This window comes from Monodelphis domestica, chromosome 3, assembly GCF_027887165.1.
Source record: "Monodelphis domestica isolate mMonDom1 chromosome 3, mMonDom1.pri, whole genome shotgun sequence".
Lineage (NCBI taxonomy): Eukaryota > Metazoa > Chordata > Mammalia > Didelphimorphia > Didelphidae > Monodelphis > Monodelphis domestica.
The window spans coordinates 214,508,048-214,532,833 of NC_077229.1; the positions used below are offsets into that span (position 1 = coordinate 214,508,048).

At 38.3% G+C, this 24,786-nt stretch overlaps 1 protein-coding gene across 9 annotated transcripts in view; it reads left to right on the top strand.

Annotated features, from left to right (window-relative positions):
• The window catches only part of RNF144B (ring finger protein 144B), a 236,712-nt gene that overhangs the window by 135,043 nt on the left and 76,883 nt on the right, over nt 1–24,786 (top strand). Inside the window, exons 1-2 of one of the 9 annotated variants that reach the window (XM_056823487.1) lie at nt 6,670–7,016; nt 13,888–13,979. The exons of 5 other annotated variants lie outside the window; for them this stretch is intronic. The gene's annotated coding sequence lies outside the window, so the exon portion shown is untranslated. Of the gene's footprint in view, nt 1–6,585; nt 7,017–13,887; nt 13,980–24,786 lie in introns of those variants that run through there. 3 more of the 9 variants (XM_056823489.1, XM_007487883.2, XM_007487888.2) reach the window with 3 other exon arrangements.

The following is a 24,786-nucleotide window of genomic DNA, read 5'->3' on the forward strand; positions in this document are numbered from 1 at the left end:
TTGCCCACTGTACCTGCTAAATAATTGTCAGAAAGAGCAGAGGAGAAATTGAAAGCCATGTCTTCTGACAAAACTATAATATTTTTTTCAACACTGCTATACCTTCTACCTACAAAATAGCTTCATTTTAATTCATTTAACTTTTTAAAAAATGTCCATGCCTGAACTTTATAAATTCTATTTTTATTGTCATGTAAACCACACTTCCATATCGGTCATTGTTGTAAGAGCAAAGTCATATATAACCAAAACCCCCGAATAAAACCAAAAACACATTGAGATGAGAGTTCTTTCTCTGGAGGTGGATAGCATTCCTCATTGTAAGTCTTTCAGGATTGCCCCAGATCATTGCATTGCTGAAAGTAGCCAAGTCTTCACAGATAACCATTGTATAATATTGCTGTTATTGTGTACAATGTTCTCCCAGGTCTTATTTTGCTTTGCATCAGTTCCTGCAGATTTTTCTGAAATCATCTTGCTAATGCATTTAACTTTTAACTACTTGAGAATCAGAGGTATTAATGGAAGATATAAGTTGAATTGTGAGAGTGACCTTCATATCTGGTGACCTGATTTTTTTTCCTAGAAGAGGGTTGATTGGGTAACATTGGTTGCCTTTGAGTTATGTCTCCTCCTTATCCCAACTTCCATCATCCCAGTGCTATTTCACAGAATGTCATCAATCCTGACCAGTCTGATACTCCAAAATCCTTCACTTTGAATACCACCCACCATTCATTGGCATCAGGAGCATTTGGCAAAGATGGAATCACAAGATTATACATGTAGAGGTGGAAGAGAGCCTGCCTAATCCAAATCCTTTAATTTACAGATGAGAAAACCATCCCAGGGAAGTTAGGCGATGCATTCCAATGGGGAAAACAACATGCAAACGACTAAGGACCTACAAAGTATAAATAGTATGAACTGGAGATGATCTTAGAGGAGAGATGATAGCAGTTTGGGAGGTGGGATCTGGAAAGGCCTTTTACAGAAAGTGGAATTTGAGCTGAATCTTAAAGAAAGAAAACCCCTCGAAGGAAACAGCAACATGACTCAGTGGATAGAGAGCACTGTTCCTGAAGTCAGGAAAAAGTGAGTTCAAATCCAGCCTCAGAAACTTACTAGCTATGTTACCTTGGACAAGTCTCTTAACCTCTGTTTGCTTTAATTCATTGGAGAAGGAAATGGCAAACCATTCCAGTATCTTTGCCAAGAAAACTTCATGGACATTGTTGCCCTCTTATAGTCAGGAAGAATCAGATACAACTAAACAATTGATCAACAACAACATATTTGAAGGAAACAAGAGCAACTAGATGGTGGAGAGAATGAGGGAGAGGGGAGAGAGAACATGGGGAATGGATTTGGTCTGAGTAATTTGAGCCTATTCTATTAGATTTTGTATTCTCTTTTGGTTTTTGAGCAACTCATCCTTGAGATAACATTTAATTTACGTAGAGTTAAGAGGAATTACATCAAATGCACCAGAATAGTGACAATTAAGATGCCACCATGTTTTAGCTGCCAATGGCAACCTTCCAGGCTCTTTTGCCTTCACATTTTTTCCCTTGTGTATTGTAGGAATTGCATGTTATTGCAGAACCTAGTACACAACAGTTTTTGCATTCTTCCATTTGATTCATTATATCTGACTATAACCATTTGTATAATGCTTTAGCTAGGGGGAATAGTTGAGATTGCAACCTAAATTGCAAGTGATTTATCTAGTCAGAACTAGAGATGAATAAAGTTTATTCCTTAGCTTAGGAATGTATTTTCTTTTCTTATAATTAGTCCATGAGAAGGAGCAGCTGGGCAGCACAGTAGCTAGAGCCAAGTCTGAGGTCAAAAAGACTCAACTTCATGGGTTCAAATTTGACCTCAGGTACTTACTAGTCATGTGACCTTTGGCAAGTCCTTTAATCCTGTTTGTCTCAGTCTCCTTATCTGTCAAATGAGCTGGAGAAGGAAATGACAAACTGCTCTAGTATCTTTGCCAAGAAAACCCCAAATGGGGTCACAAAGAACTAGACACTACTAAAAAACAATTCAGTAGAAAGGGATAGGGAGGGGACAGCTAGGTGGCTCAGTGGATAGAGAGCCAGTCCTGGGTCAAATCTGGCCTCAGACACTTCCTAGCTGTGTGACCCTGGGCAAGTCACTTAACCCCAAATTGCCTAGCCCTTACCACTCTTTCTGCCTCAAAACCAATACACAGTCTTGACTCTGAGATGGAAAGTAAGGGTTTTAAAAAAAATAAAAGAAAGGGATAAGGATTGGGTCACTTGAGTGAAGAAATTTTATTTACGAATGCGTCTTAGCACTTTCTTGGCAACTTCAAGTGTTAAGAGAGCTATCTAGAATATTGACAGGTTAAATGTCTTTTCCAAAGCTCACATTCCTTTGTGTAAAGGTAAGATTTAAATCCATATCCTTTTAGTCCCACTATCAACCCTCTCTCATCTATGCCAAATTTCCCCTAAACCTGAAGAATAATTTTTTTTAAACCCTTATCTTCTGTCTTGGAATCAATCCTAAATGTTGGTTCCAAGGCAGAAAAGCCATACTGGCAATTGGGATTAAGTGACTTGCCCTGGGTCATACAGCTAGAAGCGTGAAGAATAATTTTTAAAATTTAAAAACTCTTCTTGCAAATATAACTTTGTAGGGTACAAATACTGCATTGTACATGTAGCAGTGAGTGGAACTTATTGCCTCAGTTGTTTTCTGGCTAAATCTGTGGCAAGAACATTCTAATTATGTCCTGGGGTTCCCTCCCCCCAGTTTTTATCAGTAAAGACAGTAAAGGGAGTGAAATTACTAATTCTGTAATTATTTCCTGTTAGTGCCAAGAATTTGTTTCTTTGTAGCTCTGTGTAGTTCATACTAGGAAGTTCCTTTTGTTATAATATTGCAAGGAAGATCACTATGGTCACAACTGACCACGGAACCTCCTGTTAACATGATGTTTATAACTACAAGAAAGAATTTTATTTCAAGTCAGATCTTGGCTGTACATCATTTGTCAACCTGAGAAATGAAAGTGACTTTGTTTTATTTTTTTTTTTAACATTTCGAAGTGAGGCTGTTCTGGGATTACTTGAGTAGGTTCATAATAACCTTATTTTTTTTTAAACCCATACTTTCTGTCTTAGAATCAATCCTATGTATTGGTTCCAAGGGAGAAGACCAGTAAGGGCTAGGCAATGGAGGTTAAGTGACTTGCCCAGGGTCACACAGCTAGGAAGGGTCTGAGGGCAGATTTGAACCTATTTCTAGGCTTGACTCTCAATCTATTGAGCCACCAAGCTGCCCTTGTTTGTAACAACTTTTGCACAATACTAGTTCACACTATACCAGTTTGACATGTATATTTGGGTTTTTAAATACAGGTATACTTATTATTAATGCATGCATGGACCAATTGATTTAGTAAATGTTTATGAAGATAAAACATCAATATGTTCAATGTTACTGGGGATACAATTAAAAAAAAATTTTTTTTATTTAAACCCTTACCTTTCGCCTTAGAATCAATACTGTATATTGGTTCCAAGGCAGAATATCCCTAAGGGCTAGGCAATAGGGGTCAAGTGACTTGCCCAGGGTCACATAGCTGGGAAGTGTCTGAGGCCAGAATTGAACCTAGGACCTCCCCTCTCTAGGCCTGGCTCTCAATCCACTGAGCTACCCAGCTGCCTCCTTGGGATACAATTTTAAACAATTCTTGATACCAGCCTCGTTCTCTTTTGAGACTAGTGTGACTCATTTGGACCTTTTTTGGCAAAGATACAGGAGTGGTTTGCCATTTCCTTCTCTAGCTCCTTTTATATAGATGAGGAAAATGAGGCAGGGTTAATTGACTAGCTGAGGGTCACACAGCTAGTAAGTATCTCAGTTTGGATTTGAACTCAGATCTTCCTGACTCTAGGCTAGCCTCCCTTATTCTCTAGAAGGTTACATTCCATTAGAATATATATTTCTCATTTTTATAGCACTTAGTCTTCTCATAATAACAATATGAAAATCCATATCCATGTTAAAATGAGGAAGCTGAGGTACAATGATGTGATGTGCTATGAAGCTTTAGTGGGAGAGCTAAAATTCGCATTCAGATCTCCTGAATGAAAAATAATGTCTATTAATGGCACATGGGATCATAGATTCAGAGCTAGAAGGAGCTTTCCAACCCAATGCACAATTGAAGCTTAGAGAGCTTAATTGACTCCCTCAAATTATACAGCTAGTAAATAGAGGCAACATTAGAACTCACCTCCTTGGAATTCCCATCCACTATCACTCTGGCGACTCTGCCCCACCCAAGGGAAACAAAACAATTACCCTTAAATTCAGTCTGTTGTTTCTAGCTATTGGGATCTGGAGTAGTGTGACTTTTATGTAAAGAAACAGACATTTCAGCTTCATTCAGCTCTTTCCTTTTTTTCTTTTCCATGATAAGAAATTACAATTTAAATGTCTGGAATTAAAAAAAATTCATTTGTATAATGTACATATTCTGGGCATTTAGTTAGGGTTTCTGTCCCTGACCTGGTTCCTTGACCCTTGCTCTCAGTGCCCAAGCTACTTGGGAATTTGGGATTCAGTTAAGGGATGCATCCTTTTTTTACCCAGTTTTGGAGCAAAGGTCACAACACTGAATGTACAGAGCTAGGTCCTAGCTTTGGTTGACTTACTAACAAGATCAATGTGACCTTATGCTAAGCATTTAACCAGTGGGGGCATAGGGTTCTTCACCTTGAAAATGAGTTGGACTGTCCATTGTCTGTCTCTTCCAGACTTAACCATGTACCTGCCCTTGCTCTTTGTTCTCCTGCCACACTTATCTCTCAGGCCAGTTCTTCCTCATCCTTTCCCAGCCTCCAGATATAGAAACATATAGAAACATTGTCCTTCAGTATTTGACCGCCACTAAGAACTTTTCCTCCAGTCAGGCACTGTGAGAGCAATTTGCTTTGTGCCCCTTGGAGCAGTGCCTACTGCTGCTCTTTCGTTGGCAAGAACAGATAGATCCCTTCCACAAAGGATAGTGTGAATCTCTTCTCCCTTAGCAAATGTATTCATTGTTTCTGTTGCATTTAACTGCAGAGGGATCAGAGAGAATCTTATACTGGAGCTGACATTTCTGAACTGTATTAGATCTAACAGTTTCAATTTAGTAGTAAATAGATCTAATAGGTCAACTGTATGGAAATCATTCCAGAAGGTATACGAAGATATAGCTTTCTAGAATCTAAGGATACGAAAGTCACACTAAATAGATAGTTGCCCAACTACAAGTCCACTACAGGGAGGCTGCAGACATGTTGGGTAGGTGATGGGGACTGTATGTGAGAAGTAGTCACTTTTCTGATATAACTTTGCTTACCAAACACTTCACGGTGGATAGAGAAGCAGCCAGGGAGCCAGGAAAACCAGAATTCAAATCCAGCAGCTTTAGACTCTAGTTGTTTGACTGTAGGCAAATCACTTATCCTGTCTGCCTCAGTTTCCTCATCTGTAAAAGGAGGATAATAGCACCTACCTGTGATAATAATAAATACCTGAGGATAATATTATCTTGCTATGAGGATTGAATGAGATGTTTATAAAGTGACTAGCACATGGTAAGTACTATATAAATGTTAAATATTATTGTTATTACACAGAGGTATGGGTGTATCATGTGCTTCAAAGCAAATGGATTCTTTTGCTAGTTTAGTCCTTTGTTTGACTCTTACTGACCTCCATACTGTAAGTGGTTGTAGTGGTTGGCCATTTCTTTCACCAGCTCATTTTTTACAGATGAGGAAACTGAGGCAAACTAAGTCACACAGCTAGTAAGTTTCTGAGGCAAGATTTGAACTTAGGTCTTTCCTTACTTCAGGCAGGGCACTCTAACCACTGTGTCACTCAGCTGCCCCAAAGCAAATGGATACTTTCTCTATTTGGTAATATACGATGGCTTGAAAGAAGACATGAGAGGTAGAAGGGGCATTCCTGCACATGGAGTCATCCTATTGAGACGGCCCTTAGAGGGAAGTCTTTATGAAAAGCAGTTACAGCAGGAAGGCAGGTTTGGTTGTCTGGTGCCTCCTCAACACTGTGATAATAACTGATATTTGAATAACAGTCTCAGAGTTAGTTGAAATCCCTTAACCTGAGCCTTTGCATATATACTAAGCACGTCCTTGTCTCCCTGGTGAAATAAAGTGGAAGAGAAGGAAACAATAGCGGCATGTGGGAAAAGGAAAACAAAAGGCCAGGGGGTTGGGGGGGGGTCAAGGTGGAGAGGATGGGGAGGAAACCTCTGTGAAGGAGCTGAATTCAAGCTAGGTGTTAAAGGGAGAGCTGAGAGCCTTGAGAGTAAAGAGGAGAGGTTTCCCAGCCTGGGTGAGACAAGTAGGCGCTAGAGGGCTATGGCTTAACAGGTGCCCCTTTCAGCCTTTCTTGCAATTTCTACCCCAGGGGAATTTACTGAAAGCGTGCTAGAAATGCTGGAAGAAGGAGCTCTGGAGTGCACAGCGGGTACAAGGTTATGACAGGGTTAAAACAGTCACCTGCAGCCCAAGTGAGACTCAGATGGGAAGTAGGAAGTGCTGCGCTGGAGCTTCCTGTATAAATAAATGCAGCTCTTCCCCCCACCCGCCTACCCCCCCCCCCCCCCCCCAACCCAGACCCAGAGCTGCTGCTTGCTAGCTGCTTGTGCTGCCCTGCTTTGCCAGTGTTAGCGGTGATAGCAACATGGTTTTGAGAGCAGGGAGGAGATTGTGCTACACAGTCCCCAAAGGTCTGCGGAGACAAGTCCTGTTGCAATCCTGAAAAGTGTATAGCTGTCAGCAGCTGCACACGGGGAAAGCTCCCGGTGAGCGTAATGAAACAGTTTCTCCTCTCCAGTCGCTGAGCGGAGTGGTTGGAGAGATTATGAACCTTCTCAGCTGCCCAGAGGGGCAGTGAGTGTGAGGCTGTCGGAAAGTCACACAGCTACAGAGAGTCGACCTACCTCTCGGGGTGAGGTATGCTTATTTCTATTCTGTCTACTTTTTACTTAATATGGGAGTGCCTGAAAGAGAAAAAGTGTTTGGGGTTAGAGTAGGGGACTCTCCGACCAAGGTCTATGACTTGTATGACATTTCGCTCTGCTTTCTGCAGACAGCGCTTGCAAGGATAGGGGATTAAATTAATTCATGGGTGCTTGAGTACAAAAGTCTTGAAAATGTATTATTGGGTTTGCATTTTGAAAAGATTTGCTCAAAAGAAAAAACTAAAAATAAGGGTTCTATTATACTAGGCAATCAGTGCTCTTGGGAAGTGCATTTGAAAAATGTTGGCTTGTTATTTAAGTAGTCGGGTAATCTCAGATGTTTACCTGCTGTTGCTTGGGAATAACTGGCCTTCCCCCCCCCCCCCAACACTGACATCAATAAAATAAACTCCTATGTCAACCATAGTGCCTTATGCATGGTTATTGTTTGGTTGCTGATAGTTGAAAGGAAGTAGGTTGAAATTGTCTATTCCCTATACAACTTATTTCAGACGTCGGTTTATTAAAAGCACGATGCCTGGCACAAAATAGCCATTTAATAAATGTTTACTGATTGATTATTGATTAAAATTAAGGGGATACCTAATTCGTGTTTACAAAAAAATAGGGTGGAGATCGAATTGCTTGCCGGCTCCGGGAAAGGGGAGGGAGACAAATTGGATCTTATAACTTCGGAAAAGTTATATGGAAATTTATTACATGTAATTGGTAAAATAAAATATCTTAATAATAAAAAATACGGTGGAAAAAAGCTTATGCGTACTCCTGTATACAAACATTTTGTATCTTTCGCTTTCTTTATCCCTTGGGCATTCAGCTGTAATATTACCTCTGTGAGGTGAACTCTGGTTTTGGTTTCTCGGTGTGGAATTCACTATTGTGAAGAAAATGCACCCTGACTTCATGCTTGGAGTCCAAGCTGGCATTCTTTTCAATGCCCCACGCTTTTTGCTAGAATGTTATTAGAAGTGGTTCCCAGCAGAAATATTCCTGGACTTCCAGTTGGGCATTTCTGGGAGAAACCAGTCTTGTAGCATCAGAAGTCAAGAATTAGAATATCCACCCTCAAACAACATCCCTTTAGCAAGTAACATGACCTAAAAATTCCTGAAAGAGCAGATTGGCTGACTGTAGGTCTACCAGAAAAGTAAACTTACTTTGAAATGACTCAGTTTTTTAGGGTGTGGGTGAGAGAGGCTAAAGGAAACCAGCCAGTCTTCACACTGTAGCTGGCCAATCACAAGATCTAGCTTTCTTTGTGAGCAACATTCATTTACCAGGCTGTAGCTGCCCCACTTCTTTTTCCCTTTCCTGAACCCTACCCCAATCCCCTTGGTCTTTTCTTCTTCCTCACCTTTTACCTTTTCGGGGGGCATATATTTCTGTTTTTTTCTTAAAGTGTCTCTCCTATAGTGATCTGTAAGTAAATGCCCAAGTAGACCCATAAAACCAGTTAGACTCTCAGCCCCAGCTTTTACTACCCCCCAACACGTTTGGCCCCCATTATTATCATATTCTTTGTGGCAGATACCTCCTTGGGAACAGGATGGTGAAAGAAAAAGCCTCTCATGCAAAAAGGGGAGTCTGGTTAACCGAAACAGATTTAATCAGTGCAGAAACTCACTTAAGGTAAACATGCTTAGTCAACACAAGAGAAATTTTGAGCAGTCACTGAAGCAGGCAGAATCAGGTCACAGTTTTTTTTTTTCTTTTCTTTTTTTTGGTATGTGTTTCTTTCTTAAAGTTGCCATCCAGTTACGCACTAACCCTAGGCCAGCCAATGCCACACTGTTGGAAGTATAGGTTGTAGGGCAGTTAAACACTGTCCGTTTACTCAGTGCTTTACAAATATTTACAGTAATCTCTGCCAAATATCTTGGGACTGATCCCCCAGGAACATTCCTTGGTATTCAATAGCCCCATTCTAATGAATGGCTTCAGCTTATTGGCAATTTAATTATTGGGAATTTAGGTTTCCAAAACAGGTCAGCATAAGAAATGGGCATTAAAAAAAAACAAACAGTTTTCTGATCACTGGCCATGAACCAAAGAAGGGGCTTATTCCTAAAGTTAAGAAAAATGTATCATCTCTTGGAACAGAACTGCAATTTCTACATATAACCATTTAGCTTCCTGGGAAATTTAAGTATCAAAACCATTACTTGCCTTACTTGGTCAGCTAGTGTTTTGTGAGTTTACTTCATTCCTCCAGAGTCTTGATCCCAATGTTTTAGATGCTGAAATTCATAGGTATGGGACAGCTGGGTTGTTCAGTGGTTAGAGAGCTAGGCTCGGAGACTGGAGTTCAAATTTGGCCTCATATACTTCCTAGCTATATGACTAGTCACTTAACAATTGCCTAGCTCTTACCACTCTTATGCCTTGGAACCAATACTTAGTAGTGATTCTAAGATAGAAGGTAAGGGTTTAAAAAATAAACATAGGCACATTTCTTTTTTAATTATTTGCAAAAACAGGTCATGTTTCTATGTTTTCCTGACCATGACTTGTGGCATCACTTTCCTGTTTAGCCAAGTCCTTTAGGGTTTGGAGATCTGTAGATTGAGGTGGAGGTCAGAAATCATGCTCAACCTAGATGTTGGTTTGTGGGTGAGCAAAGTCCAAATGGCTGGAGATTGCACCTATTTTGCATAACTGATTATTTTGGATATTGGAGAGGGGCCAAGTGACCACAGGATTTATACTTCCAAATTCTCTGTCTCTGGACCCTGCCCTATGGGGCTATCCATGGAATGGAAATTTAACAGCTGTATGCAGACGCCAAGATTGAAGTACTGGGTTTCTCCTTAAGGCTGCTTCCAGTCATCATATCTCTTTGGTTTGCTCTTGTCAGTCAGTCAATAAACATTTATTAAATGCTTACTATATGCTAGGAACTATGCTAGATGCTGGAGGCACTGATCCTTGTTAGTTTGTGCTAATTTATCTTTATTTCCAGGGGTCAAACATTAACCACAGGGATTAAAGGGAAAGGAAGATAAAGAACAGCGATTTGGGGGGACCTCCTTCCGTGATTATTACCAATTTTAATTTTGGACAATTAGCATCCAGAAAATGCTATAAATTCACAAAATAGGAAATCTACAGAAACTTTTAGGTCATCTTAAAAAATAGAACATCTTGAAATTGGGTCTAAATACTGTTTGCTGACCAAATTTGAGCCTTTCTGTAGCAAAAAAATTCTTGGTGGTGATAAGAATGTTACCTGAAGTAGGTATACCAATTGGTGGGCAGGGGAACTTGGTCTAAATTTTTTTTCAGATCTGCTTCTTTTGAGAAGCGATTACATAATAAACTTCATATTCCTGGTTTTAAAATTTCCTGTAGTAAAAGTTTTTGTATTTGGGAGGGGGACTTTTGGCATTTTTATTTTTAAACAAGCATGTAGTCTTTACCTCTGCAATATGAACAAGTTAATGTTTCTGGTCATTTTCTTCCTTTGAATAAAAAAAATCTGCTTCCTTAAATATAATAGGTGATATCTATTAATTTGGGTTGTGGTACCCATTGTAATCGGTTTCTAACTAGTTCTGAGTTGTATTAAAAATATTAGGGCTTTTAAATGATATCTTGTCTTCTGGCTTGCTTGTCTCTATACAGTTTTGGGGAAAAAAAACCCCAAATTAGTACATTACCCTGCACATCATAGGTGCTTAATAAATGTTTATTAAATTGAAATAAAATGAAGTTAACTCAGGTTAATGTTTGGTTCATTATAACTCACAGACTCAGAAATTGAAACAGTTAAACATTTAATGGAAGAAATAAAGAAATAGTAAAGTAAAAGAGGAAATAACATTGGTACATATTCTCAAATGAATACAATCACTTCTGCGTTTTCCTCCCAGAATAGTTTAGAAAACAAACTTTTCTAAGACTCATGGTTCTAGAATAGAGCAAAAAAGAGAATAAGCATATATATATGTATATATATATACAATAATAAAAGCAATAATATATATATATTATATATATAATAAAGTTCCTGCTCTGTGCCAGGAACTTTACATGTAGTACAGGTATTCCTTCCACATTGCAACTTTCCCCATACTGTTTTGATATATTGTTGATGAGCATTAAGAAATTAAGTGAGAATTTTTTGGGAGTTTTGTGGAAGCCAAAGACAACACAGAAAAAGTTTACAAAAAGCCTATGACCAAATACATAACTTACAATTTACAATTAGGTACTGTAAATAAACCATAAAAGAAAAAAAAATACCTCAGACTTCTCAGGTATGGGAGAAAGGAGAGCTAAGAAATTTTATGTGACTTTTCCAATTTGCAAGGGTGCTGTACTCCAACCCCACAATGTGGAAGGGATACCAGTATCTCATTTGACCCTCATCACAACTCTGTAAGAGAGATACTGATATTATTCCCATTTTATAGATGGGGAAACTGAGGCAGACAGGCTAACTAACTAGCCTAGATTCACACAGCTTATATACATACATGTCCCAGGTCAAATTTAAACCCAGTTTTTCCTGACTCCATGCCCAGAACTGTATCTATTACCTATGCTTACCCTACCTAACTACAAGGGGCTTTTCTCCTTTGAAAACTTAAATACACCCCCCCCCCCCAAAAAAAAAAACAACTGGCATCATAGCTTGAAAATTGTTCTAGCTTCAGTTAGGTAGTAGCTGTCCAGTCACCTGTGTGTTGTTACTTATAGTCCAAGAACTGGCTAGGCCAGGGATACTCATCACTCCTGGGCGATGCTGCAGTTTAACAGCTTTTTCATAGCCAGAATATCTTATTTCTTTGATCCAACCATAACAATTACAAAAAAAAAATCTACTATTTCTTGTATATTTAGAAGCCTCTCTTCTTTAAGGTGATGGATAATGTAACAACCTCTACTTTCTTTGTCATGTCCCCTGTTCCCATAGATATCCTGATAACAATCCATTTATGTGGCTGGTGCACAAGATGTGAAGAATTTTTGTGCTTTCATTGAGCATCACAGTGGACCCAGGCATCCTGGGAAATGTAGTGTCTCTGTCACTCAATGTTGTTACAAAATTAAAGAATCTGTAACAAAAGTTATCTCTGATTAATTGTAACTGGTTCTCAGAGGTGCTAGATCTCTTTGAACACGACTTGCTGAATCTGTTTCAGGTAACCTTTCACCTAATTCTCACCCCTGGCTTTAAGAAACTGTAGCATGCAAAGTAAGGCAAGACACTTCCTGTGACATCCCTGGTCCTCTTCAGACTGAAGGATACACAACAATAAGGTGCTTAAGAACTGTAGGTTTGAATCTCAACTCTTGGTTTCCTAGCTCTTTGTTCTTCCCAGAAAACCAGTGGTTCCAAAGTTTGTTATATTTGATGGACGGTCAGGGTAACTAAAAAAACCTAGGAAATTCCTACTTTATCTTAGTCACATTCTGTTGAGCTGACCTGGAGAAGGGAATGGCAAACCATTCCAGTTTCTTTGCCTAGAAACTCCATGGAGAGAATTGGTGTACTTTGGTCCATGGGGGTCATAAGGGGTGGGACAAGACTGAAAGATGACAACAATGGAGCTGGTAGACTGATGCTGCAAAAGATGACTTGACTTCCTTTAGCATAGTGAAAAGGCTAATGATGAGGTAGAGAAAGCAGTATCCTTATCTTTAACATGTTAGGATTAGATGAGTTGATACATAAGATCCCTTTCTTATAGTTCTTTTTGGATCTACATAGCAATCTCCTTCCTTTCTTGCATTGTAGATTTCTTCTTACAAAAAATTTGTGGTTGGCCATAGGAGAAATTTTCACAGCAAAGTAACTGAAGATCCCTTTACCAGCTGAATGTTTAGGAAAGTACTAAGTTTAAAAGTAAACAGGAACTGAGGTTTCTAGCCTTCTGTGCATTTCTTGGACATTCTCAGAAATTCACATGGTTATATATGCTTTTATTCATTCTGCAAGCTCAACTGACTTATAGAAACCAAGAAATATGAATTGAGAGTCAGAGGACCAAGGTTTTAGTTCTGGCCCTGACACTAACTACAAGATATGCCTCAGTTTAGTTATCTGTGAAAATGAAGGGATTTAGTTTCCAGATTTATGCTTCTATGTAACCTCGTATCCATTTAGGCTATTCATGCCTTTGCAATTTAGTTTATATGGAATGTTATTATTTGAACATTTGACTTGGTAAATAGGATCTCTGAATTGGTAGAGAGTTTAAGGATCTTTTGGGCTAACTTTTTTTTGTGGGAAGAAAGGTGAATGGGGGACAGTTTGTTCAGTGGTACTTTCTAAATATCAGTTTTCCTTGAACTTTAGCAATTTTTCAATGGTATCATTCTTGTCTGGCTTCCTTCACATCTTTTTTTTTTTAAACCCTTACCTTCTGTCTTGGAATCAATACTGTGTATTGGTCCCAAGGGAGAAGAGCAGTAAGGGGCTAGGCAGTGGGGGTTAAGTGACTTGCCCAGGGTCATACAGCTAGAAAGTATCTGAGGTCAAATTTGAACCCAGGACCTCCTATCTCTAGGCCTGGCTCTCAATCCACTGAGCTACTCAGAGCTCCCCTCCCCCTTTTTTAAAGACTTTAAATGCTAGTGCCTTCTATTGATTATCTCCAATTTATCCTGTGTATGTATATATATACACATATTACATATATATACATATTGCTTTTGTAAATAGTTGTTTGGATTTTATTTTCCATTAGACGATGACCTTCTTGAGAGTAGAGACTGGCTTTTGCCTTTCTTTGTAATCCTAGCACTTAGTACTGTGAGTGACACATAGTAGGTGCTTAATAATAAAATGCTTATTGACAGACTGAATAGCTAAATGCTCTCTTTTCTTGCTTTTAAAGGGAGTCTTGTGCCAGGAAAGAGAAGATGGCTTTTCTGTGGACTGTGCAAATAGCTCTAGGAGAAAGGAATATTACTGATTAGAAGAGCAAGGGTATGTTGGAAGGGGTGGGAAAGGGGAGGCCAGTGGAGAGGAGCAGTATAAATTATCTTTCTAAAGAAATCATTAAAATGCCAACCACATAGTCATTCCTGCCTACTTTGATAGCCTAATTCTGTTAGGAGAATTGGGAGTGGATTTATACCTGACCAGCAGCCAGTCCTTCTTGTGGTAGTAATGAGACTATGCTGAAAACAGCCAAGCTGAGTCATTTGCAGAAAATAATGGTTTCTGAGCAACTGTTAAACATTGATATCCTAGAATTGGATTTTTTTTTATTTCAGCTTAATACAAAATTGCATTTTTATTTAGTACACTAGTGGATATATTATTTAGGGTCTAGGGCTAATTATAAGAGATTTTGATATTAGTGATTGACAGACCACTTCTCACCCCTTTGAAAAATACAACTTCAGACATATATATATATTTACTTTTTTCATTTAAATATTTCTTTTTATTATGAATTTAACCATCAACGGACACATAATTCAATATTCACTCACTCCAATGGTTGACTTATGTTTTTATTATTAACAGTAATTAGGATAACTAGCATTCATATAGCACTTTTTAAAAATACATGATTGCAGTTTCTCTCCACAAAAACCTGGAAAGTACTATTATTATCTCAGGAAACTAAGGCTGATAGGTTAACTTGGTTAGGGGGCCACACAGCCAGGAAATGTTTGAGGTAGAATTTGAACTCTGGTCTTCCAAACTCTAGGTCCAATACTCTACCTACCACCTCACTGCCTTTTTTTTTTAATGGCAAAGAAAGTTTTTTTTTTTTTAATGGACAAAGAAAGTTGGGTTCCCAAAGAAATAGGATGTTATCTAAAGGGCCTGCATTATTCCAATTGCAGAGAGGTTTTTAAAAAATATTTTGGTCTAAAACATAACTCTCAGTGGTAAAATGCTTTCTTTTTTCCTGTGGAACAGAGTTTGTAAGAAATAAAAATTACATTTAAATTATTAGTTCCATTTTAAGAAAAAAGATGAACTTAATATAATCATCTATTTCAAATACCAACATCTCATTGGTATTTTGAAAGTAGATAAAGTATTGAGATTTAAAGGCATTAAAAACCACTGTCTGTCCTCACTCTTAACCACTTCCATTCTCTAGCACTATGAATTTCAGAAGAGTTTGTGATTTACACTGATGCTTCCCTCCCCATCTCCATACCCATTCAGGGAATTTTCTAAACAGATAAATTCATAGCTTTGCCTTTCCCACAAAAAAACCCTTCCTGAAATGATCTTTTTTCTTTAATAAATTATTTTAATCATACATTTGCAAAAGACTTTTCATGTCTTTTGGTACATTTGATTTTCATAACTTTTAACTTAAAAGAGAGAGCTTTACTGTCCCTATCATCCTTATTTCATCGATGAAAAAGCTGAGACCAGTGATGCTGCTCAAGGTTATTTCTTAGGATGTAAGTAGTAGAGATGCATTTTTCATTTACAATGCCATGTTGCTTCTGGACAACCAAGGGTCCTATAAATATTAACCTTTATTTTTTTTGGACTTTCAAGAAAGTAAAACAAGTTTAAATCTGGTTTGTATCTCCAAGACAAAGATTACTAGTCCACCCATTCATTAGATAGGGGGAAGAGGAAGGAGGAAAGGAACAAGAATTATTAACTACAAATACCTCATTTGATCCTCACAACAATCCTAGGGAGGAGATGGTGTTGTTACTCTCATTTTACAGATGAGGAAACTGAGCTAAATGGCGTCTAAATGACTTATCCAGTATCTGATGCCTAATTTGAACTCAGGGTTTCCTGACTCATCCTCAGAGATTTGCACACTATTTATTTGTCATATTACTTATGAACAACAAACAAATCCAAAGCAAAGTAGATGTTTTCTTTGGTTAATATGATACAAAGACATATTATCCTGGAATACCTGTCAGGCTAAAAGCCTCTTCTTAAATTGTTTTGACATGTACCAACTCAGTTTTTCCAGGTTCAGAAATGGCAGAAATGGATATATAGGGTTTTAGCCACTCTCTCTGGCCTTGTCCCAGACTGTTGGTGTCTTGGTTTGAGGTGGAGTCTGTGGTCACTGGACCAAACAAAATCAAATGGCCAGTATAAGCACATTAAATGTGGAATCTTGGCGTTATTAGCCCTGTGCTCTGAGCTAAGTAATTTCTGGAAAGGGAGATGATATCATTTAGCCTTTTTCAAAAGCTTCCTTATATCTAACTAAAACGTCTTTTGTTGTGACATAAAATCATTTGCCATTCTTTTACCTGTGCAAGGAGGACAATTGGCCTCAATCCATTAGATCAGAGTTCCTATATTTTACCATAATTAAATCGTTCCTCAGAATTTTCTTCTTCAGGCTAAAAAATCTCCATCCGATAGGTCTACTGGAAGAAATAAAAGTTACATTTAAATTATTAGTTCCATTTCAAGAAAAAAATGAACTTCATAACATTTCCATGACAAATTCTTATAACCTTATTAGTATCTTGAGAATAGGAATAGAAAGTGTTGAAATTTAACACTCTTAACTCCAACCCCAACCCCACCTCGGCCATTCTCTAGGACTGAATTTCCTTAGATGCTGAGGATTAGAAAGGAGAAGTGAAGTGAGGATGGGAATAAGTATTTTACAGATTAGGAAACTGAGGCCCTGAAGGTGAAATGACTTATCTAGAATCACACAGGTGGGAGCAGCTAGGTTGCTCAGTGGATTGAGAAATAGGACTAGAGACAAGAGGTCCTGGGTTCAAATCTGACCTCAGATACTTTCTACTGTGTGACCCTAGGCAAGTCACTTAACCCCCATTGCCTAGCCCCTTACTGCTCTTCTCCCTTGGGACCAATATACAGTAGTGATTCTAAGGGTTTTAAAAAAAAAACAGCTAAGTCACACAGGTAATAAATAAGCATGAGAGTTGGGGTTTGAACCTAAGGTTTCTGATTTTAGAGCCAATGTTCCTTGCTTTCTACCATTCTTTCTTAAAACTGATTCATTCTCTGAATCATTAATTCTTCTTACTTTTCTCTGAATCCCTTATAATTTCTGTGTCCTCTTTAAAATGTAGAGATGACAGTTGCCTCAACAAGCCACAATGCTCTGACCAAAGTAGAGTATTCCTGAAGGATTATGTGCTGGATCTTGTATTAACAAGCAGTGTTCATACAACCCATTTCAAATGACCTGTAACATATGATTATCCTGGTTTGATTGTTGAGCAGCACCTCATTGCTGACTCATTGAACTTGTGGCCCGGTTGGTTAAGACTTCCAGGGTTTTTCCTGACCAATTTAGGCCTATAAAGTGATTCCCCAGCTATATGATATTTTCACGTGGTTATCCTATGTTTGTTTGAACTTTATCCTCTTTTTTTCCCAAGGGACATTATCTAGTTCCTCAAGGTTATTTTTGAATACAGATTCTATCCTGAGCAAGGTATTAACTTCTTTGATCTGTATCTTCAATTCTTCCTTTTTATACAGTTTTATAATACCTCCAAATGATAAATGTTTTAAATAAACCATCATTTAAGGAATTCATATACATTTGCATCATTGCCTGAAATGGAATCTGTGTTCGTATTGCCATCGGTTAACTTGTCTAGATTCCATTTCTGTATATGTTTACCTGGTTGTCCAGTGTTAGCCATCGTGTCCCACAATGATATTCATACTGCCAGATTCAGTATATTTTGTTGGCTGAGAGCTTAGATTGAGGATACCAACCACCAGCGAAATAAACCATTAGGTTGGGGGCAGAATAGACAACATCAGCACTATCTACTCATTTTCAGCTTGTGGCTAAACTTTAGCAGGCTCTCAGTATTTCCCAGGAGGCCTGGCATGAGTGTCCATAACTAAGCAAGGGTTGGACGTCTAAGTTATTTGCTTTTGGATGGGAGGAGATGGCAATACATAAAGACTGCTATGGGAAGGTTCCAGGATTTGTATTATAGCTTGACTAAACATGGTGGTGGTGCCTCTGTTGTGGTTTTACCCTTTCCTCACACCTTTCTTTCTTGGAAAACTTCAAGTGCACTTTTCCAGTGGTGTGTTATCTCATCAAGTCTGTGATTCCAACTGCATCACAGCTCTGGCAGTGAACACTTTGTCTCATTAGAGAAAAATAGTCATGGCTTTCCCTTTCTTTGTCCTTCATTACTGAGTCATCCTTCCCATAATTTCCCAGGTCTGCCCATAGATGAGACAGCTCCATGCATCATTTCATATTTCACTTGTCTTGGTACCGTATTTACAGTTAATGCAAAAAAAAAAAAGGTTTGAATGCCTGTTCTCTGTAAGGTACTGGGGATATGGAAATTTTCATAACTGGTTGTGAAAAGATAAATGATCCTATTGCTCTCTTTAAGTGCCCTCTTTTTAAAGCACTATTTAAGAACGAGTTTGTAAAATTTTGAGCACAATTATCCCATTATGGTATTATTTTGCCCCCCTCCCCCTTATTATTATAGTTTTACAAGAAATTATCTACTTCTGATTTTGGCTAGTCTAACAGACTGCAGCTATATTGGTTAAAAATACTTCCAATGTCAGAGCTCTCCCACCCACTGCATATTTTTGGGAGCATATTGCTTTTTTGGGTTGCCAGCAGAATATGAAAATTCCTTATACACCCTGTGCTTCCTGCCCTGCTTCTCAAGTGTTCCTTTCTTCAGCAGTCTTAATGCAAACATAGGAGAGAAAATGGTTTTCCTGTTCTCTCCTATCAGTGCTTGGCTCCTCTCATATAATGAGTACTTTATAGTACAGAAGACATTTATAGACATAGGTAGGACTGCTGGGGCTCCTTTTTAAAACAGTACAAACTGGGGAAAAGCTGGCTTTTCTTCCTTCTTTTCCTCACCTATTCCTCCCAATCCCCCCATTCCTCACTCCAAACAAAACAAAAACAAAGGGCAAACTTAGAGTCAGAGGTATTTAAGCATGTGACACTTTTGACATTGGAGATTAAATTTTTTTTCCCCTGTGGATGTCCTCCTCAAACAATCAAGTTTAAGGGTTTTTTTTTTCTTCCAAACCTTCCTCCAAATCTTATTCTTTGATGCTTAGATACTCATTTTCATTAGCCTCTGACACAGAAACAGAATGCATTGAGTCTAGCATAGCTTGTGGAACAGCATCATATAATGTGGTGGTTTTCCATTTAGTGGTTTATGGTGATGGTCCAAGGGATTCTATACTAAAAATCCTTTAATGGCACCTTAAGCAGTAAATAATTGCCCACTTATGTTACAAATATATTTTTCCTCTGTGGCAACAAGCATGCACATGTTTGAAGCATTGTAAGTTTGTTTCTACAATGATTTGAAACTAGTGTGATCATGTACACATTGTTGTTATTGTAAGCACTTCTTGGATAAATCTAAAAGAATATAAATTAAATTACTTTGGGGTGTTCACAGTGCATTTTTGCAGGTGAAGGGACATTGTGGAACAAAAAATATTGGGAACCACTCAGGTAATGGAACAAATGTTGAATTTGGTATCAGAATACCTGAATTAGACTCTTGGCTCTGACATTTACCACCCATGGGAACCTGGGCAAGTCATCTCCCTGGGCCTCAGTTTCCTTAACTTTAAAATGAATATGACCTGTAAAGTCTTTTCTAGACCTGAATGAATCTATGATCCTACAGTCATAGTAACTTATTGTTATTTTTGTTAATAAAGTTAAACCATTTATATAGAATTTTTTAGGCTTTTAAGCCCTTTATAGCTGGCTTAGAAAAGTAGGTAGAGAACTATCCTTATATAATGAGAAAACTATATCTAGAATTTGTACTGTGCTGTTTTGCAAATATCTCATTTTATCCTTCACAGCAATACTGTGTGAGATAGGTGTTGTTATCCGTACATTATAGATGAGGGAGCTGAGGCTCTTAAATGGTATATCTAGGGTGGAATTTGAATCTAGGTCTCCTCACTCCAAATGGGGAGGTATTCTTTCAACTGTGGCACTTCCTCTACCTAACTTGTTCTTCTCTAACTTAAGAGTCAAATGGTGGTCAGTAGTCATTTGTCTTGCTTTATATTCCCTACTCTTAATACTGACCTAGTGCAGGGCATATAGGCGGCTCAGTGGATTGAGAGCCAGGCCTAAAGCTGGGAGGTCCTGGGTTCAAATGTGATCTCAGATACTTCCTAGCTGTGTGACACTGGGCAAGTCACTTAACCCCCATTTCCTAGCCCTTACGTCTTCTGCCTTGGAAAACATGTACATTATTTATTCTAGATAAAAGGTAAGGGCTTAAAAAATGCAAACCTTGTACTTTTGGATAAGAGAGAGATAATAAATCTGTAGGCAGTCTCACCACTTGGACCTGGAAGTACTTTTAATACTGAACAAACAAATAATTTTCCAAAGTATGGTTCTTTTGTTGACAGAAAACTAAGAGAATGATGCTATTTTTTCTTTCCATTCTCCCTTATCCCCAGGTCATTTCTGATCATGTATTGGTATAAGATCATATATATAACTTTTCTTTCAATCTTCTCCATCTGACTTAGAAATGAATGCCAAGAATAACTTTATTTTCTTCAAATCTCAGATTTGCAAAAGATCTCAGAGGCCATCTAGCTCAACCGTCACTTGTACAAGACTCCCTTGACATGACCATCTAGAGTGTTCTAGACAGACTCTAAGGAAGGGAAACTCATTCTTTCTTCAGGCAACCTGTTTAACTAATGGATATTTATTCTCCAGATTTTTCTGTGATCTTTATAATTCCTAGAGACAAAGGACAGCATTTAATGTATTTTTCATCATATTCAGAGCCTATATTTAAATGAAAAGAAATAATTCTTATAATTTCCAGAAAGCTTATAGATTTAGGCAAAATATAGGATTTTCAAGTATTAAAAATCTTAAAAATATTGTTTTTCAGTTGGAACACTCTTCATCTTCTCTCTTAATTCTTTCTTAGGCTATCCATAATTTTTATAGTACATTTGAAAAAATTTAAGGTATTCCTGGCATCATTTTCTTTAGCCATGCCCTCCCTGTGATGGACAGATCTCTGACTAATGTTTTGGTTTCCTTGAAAAGTTCTGTTAAGATTAAATTTCTTGGGAGATTGGATCTTAATTTATAATTATTTGTTACATAATAAAAAGTGGACCAGAGAAAGAAAAGGCACCAACCATATATAGTTGGCTATTCCCTTTATAAGCCTCCTCCCCCAGCTGGCTGTGCTAGCTCTTGAGCCAGACCTCAGTCCGGCTGCTCTCCTGGGCAGCCCAAGCCTGACAGCCTGATCAGGGCTCCGGATTGCACTGGCACTCTTCTAGCCTCTTTCTCCCCTGCCCAGCCAGCTATTGCACCACACTATAGGTGCCAGTACTCTCCTCACCTCCTCCTTTTTCCATGATTCCAAGACAAAAGAGCTCTGCTTCTTTTCCCAACGGTCCAATTTTATGCCGCTTTGATTTGACAGACTCCAACCTCAGTCTGGACCAGAGAAGGGTCTTTGGATTCCAGGAGTTACCACCAGGTTCTTAGAACAGCTGTGTCACTCCTAAACAGTGTCTCCCAGCATTGTAGGGAGGATTCCATCCATCACCTCAGAGAAATACAGTTCAGATATAAAATCCTTTGCTTTAAAATCCAAATTTGTCTTGATAGGCTAGTGTTAAATTTTCATGGTTCTCCCCACGACATTGGCAAACTCTTTAGATATGGGAGAAGTTTCTGATAGTCCTCACTCTTTAAAAATTATCAATGTATACATAAAATCTTATTTTTATTTCTGAATATTTGCCTTCCTCTTGCCCCTATCTAGCAAGTCATCTTTTGTAGCACAAAAAAAAAAATTACAGAGAAGGGAGAGAGCAATGACACCAAAACTACCACACACATTGATCAAGTCTGACTATGTGCAGTGGTCCACACCCATAATTCTTCACCTCCAAAAAAAGAGAGCAAGGTACATTTTTGAGTTAATTCTTAGCGGCCAACCTTGGCTACTATTACCTTTTTTTTTTTAACCCTTACCTTCCATTTTAGAATCAATACTGTGTATTGATTCCAAGGCAGAGTGGTAAGAGCTAGGGAGTGGATGTTAAGTGACTTGCCCCCCAGGGTCATACAGTTAGGAAGTTTCTGAGCTCACATTTGAATCCAGGACTTCCTCTCTCCAGTCTAGCTTTCAATCCACTGAACTATCTAGCTGTCCCCTTGGCTATTAATACAAATGAGCATTCAGCCCCCCCCCCCCCATATTGATGTCATTATGTATAATGTTTTCCTGGGTCTGCTTATTTCACCCTTCACAAGTCTTCCCATACTTCTGTGAATTCTAAATATGCAACCGTGGAGATTGTTGTTCAGTCTTTTTAGCCATGTCCTACTCTTTATAACCCCATTTGGGGTTTTCTTGGCAAACATACTGGAATGGTTTCCCATTTCCTTCTCCATCTCATTTTATAAATGAAGAACTGAGGCAAATAGGGTTAAGTGACTTATCCAAGGTCACATAACTAGCATGTGTTTGAGGCCAAATTTGAACTCAGGAAGATGAGTCTTCCTGACTCTAGCCAGGTCCAACCCTCTATCCATTGGGCTGCCTAGCTGTCCCTTTGGCGGAGTGATATTCTAGTACATTCACATATGTTGGGCTATCCCCCAGTTGTTGGGTACCTGCTTTGTTTCCATTTCTTTGGTACCTTAAAAAAATCCAGCTGTGTTTTTTTTTTCTATTCCCTATTTAAGAATCTTAAGTGAAGAAATCTTTCCTATTATGTGTGTGCATACCTGGATTGTTTATTCTGATGTGCTAGGTAATTAGTCTTTTGTAAGCGGTGAAGATGCTTATGGAAAAGACTAAAGAGCAGTGACACACATAGGGTATCTTCCATGAAAATAAAGCTTTCTTGGAATAAGTAAAATAAGTGGTAGCTTCTTGACTGGGTATAGTCAGTGATGAGAATAATGTTATATATTCATTCTCCCCACCCATAACTGACTCAAGAGAACATTAAAGAAAATTGCAAACCTCTAAGGGCTGGATTTGATATAGAGATTGAGTCAAACTAGAATGCTAAGTAGAGGTTTAGTTAAATAGGATGTTCCTTCTTGCATGGCTACTACTATAAAACATATACTTGTAACAGAAATGATCAAAGTACCTTTTGACCTCAGGGTTTGAACTAACCTTACACATCCCTATGGTAACGTGCCCTTCACACCTAAGAAAAATTATTAATTATAATATATCACATGTATTACATATAATATAATTAATTATAATATTAACTATAATAACTTAATATTTTAAACCTTCAAAAGTTGCTGAGGGATTTGCATGCATGATGATCAGGGATCTGAGCTAAGCATTGCCTTATTAGGTTCTCTTGTTCCCATTTTCTTTGGTGTCGGATTTGGGGGAGTCCCTTTTGACTTGCCTCAGATCCTCTTCCAGTTTTCTGTGGGTGCGCCTTAAGTTGCTAGGCTTCATTTCCCTGACAGGAAATGGAACTGAGTGGTTACCAGGAGGTATTTGAGTACTACATGTACATTGTGGTAATCACAGGTTTAGGGAATGAATGATGAAAGCCTCCTTTTCCCAGCTCTTTTATCACCGCCTCTCACTATTCTACCCAAGCTAAATTATAATAGTTTCAGGTAGTCCCTAACCAGGGGTTTGATATTGGGCAAGGCATGTTTCTTTTCTGGACCTCAGATTTCCAGTATATCAATGAAGGGGTTGGACTGGATGGTTCTTTTCATTTGTTACATTTGATATTGCCTTAGGAGTTAATGGAGTAATGGTGTCAAACTCATATAGAAATGGGGGATACTGAACCAAAAATAAGGATCCCTGCAGGCTACATATTGACTTAGAAAGCCAAATGTTAGTATGATGATCTATATTTATTGTATTTTTATTTATTTTGCTAAATATTTACCTTTTTTTTTTTAATCTGGGTCCTGCTGTATTTGGAGTGTTGTGGGCCTTGTGTTTGATGCCTCTAGAAGACTGGATGGGGCACTGGGTTTGAAGGTGAAAGACTTAGGTTCAGATATTGCCCTGGACACTATGTGACCCTGGGAAGACACTTCATTGTACTTTAGTTTTCTCAACTGTAAAATGAGAGGGTTGAACTTGGTGGTCTCTAAGGATTCTTCTAGCACCAAATCTATTATGCTATTCTCCATTATTCAGGACATTTTTATTAACAGATATGAACATTTCTGACAGCTGCCCTATGGGGGCAATGTGCATTTCTGCCCAAAGGGGTTCTTAAAGTAGAATGAAAAAACAAGACAACCCTTAGTTCTCGAGAAATGTGTGCAGGTTCTTAGTATTACAAAATGAAAAGTTTTAGGTATTTTACAAAATAGATTTGGGGTTTAGTTGGATGACCATACTTTTAAAAAACAAGAAATTTGGGGAGTTAAAAAACTTAATGCCTTATACAGCTTAAAGTTATTATCAAATGTGAAGATTTTAGAAAAACATGAAGAGAAAAATTATTTTTAGGATTCCTTGATACATTTCCCTAGATTTTCTTAAATATAATTCTTTAAAACCTCTAACAAATCTAAACTAGTCTCTTAAATTCCCTTTTTACACATGCTCCCCGTCCCCCCCTTTCCTCCTTTTAGCTCAAGCATACTGTATAGGGGGCAGGCTTCCAAAGTAGACTTTGGGCTATCAGATTCCAGTGAATTCAGTGAAAACTGTGGGACTACAGACATTACCTTTATTTCTATTGAATGCAATTAGTTGGAATGGAATAGGGAAAATGGGATTGTTCTTATGTTCTCTGTATGGCCCTT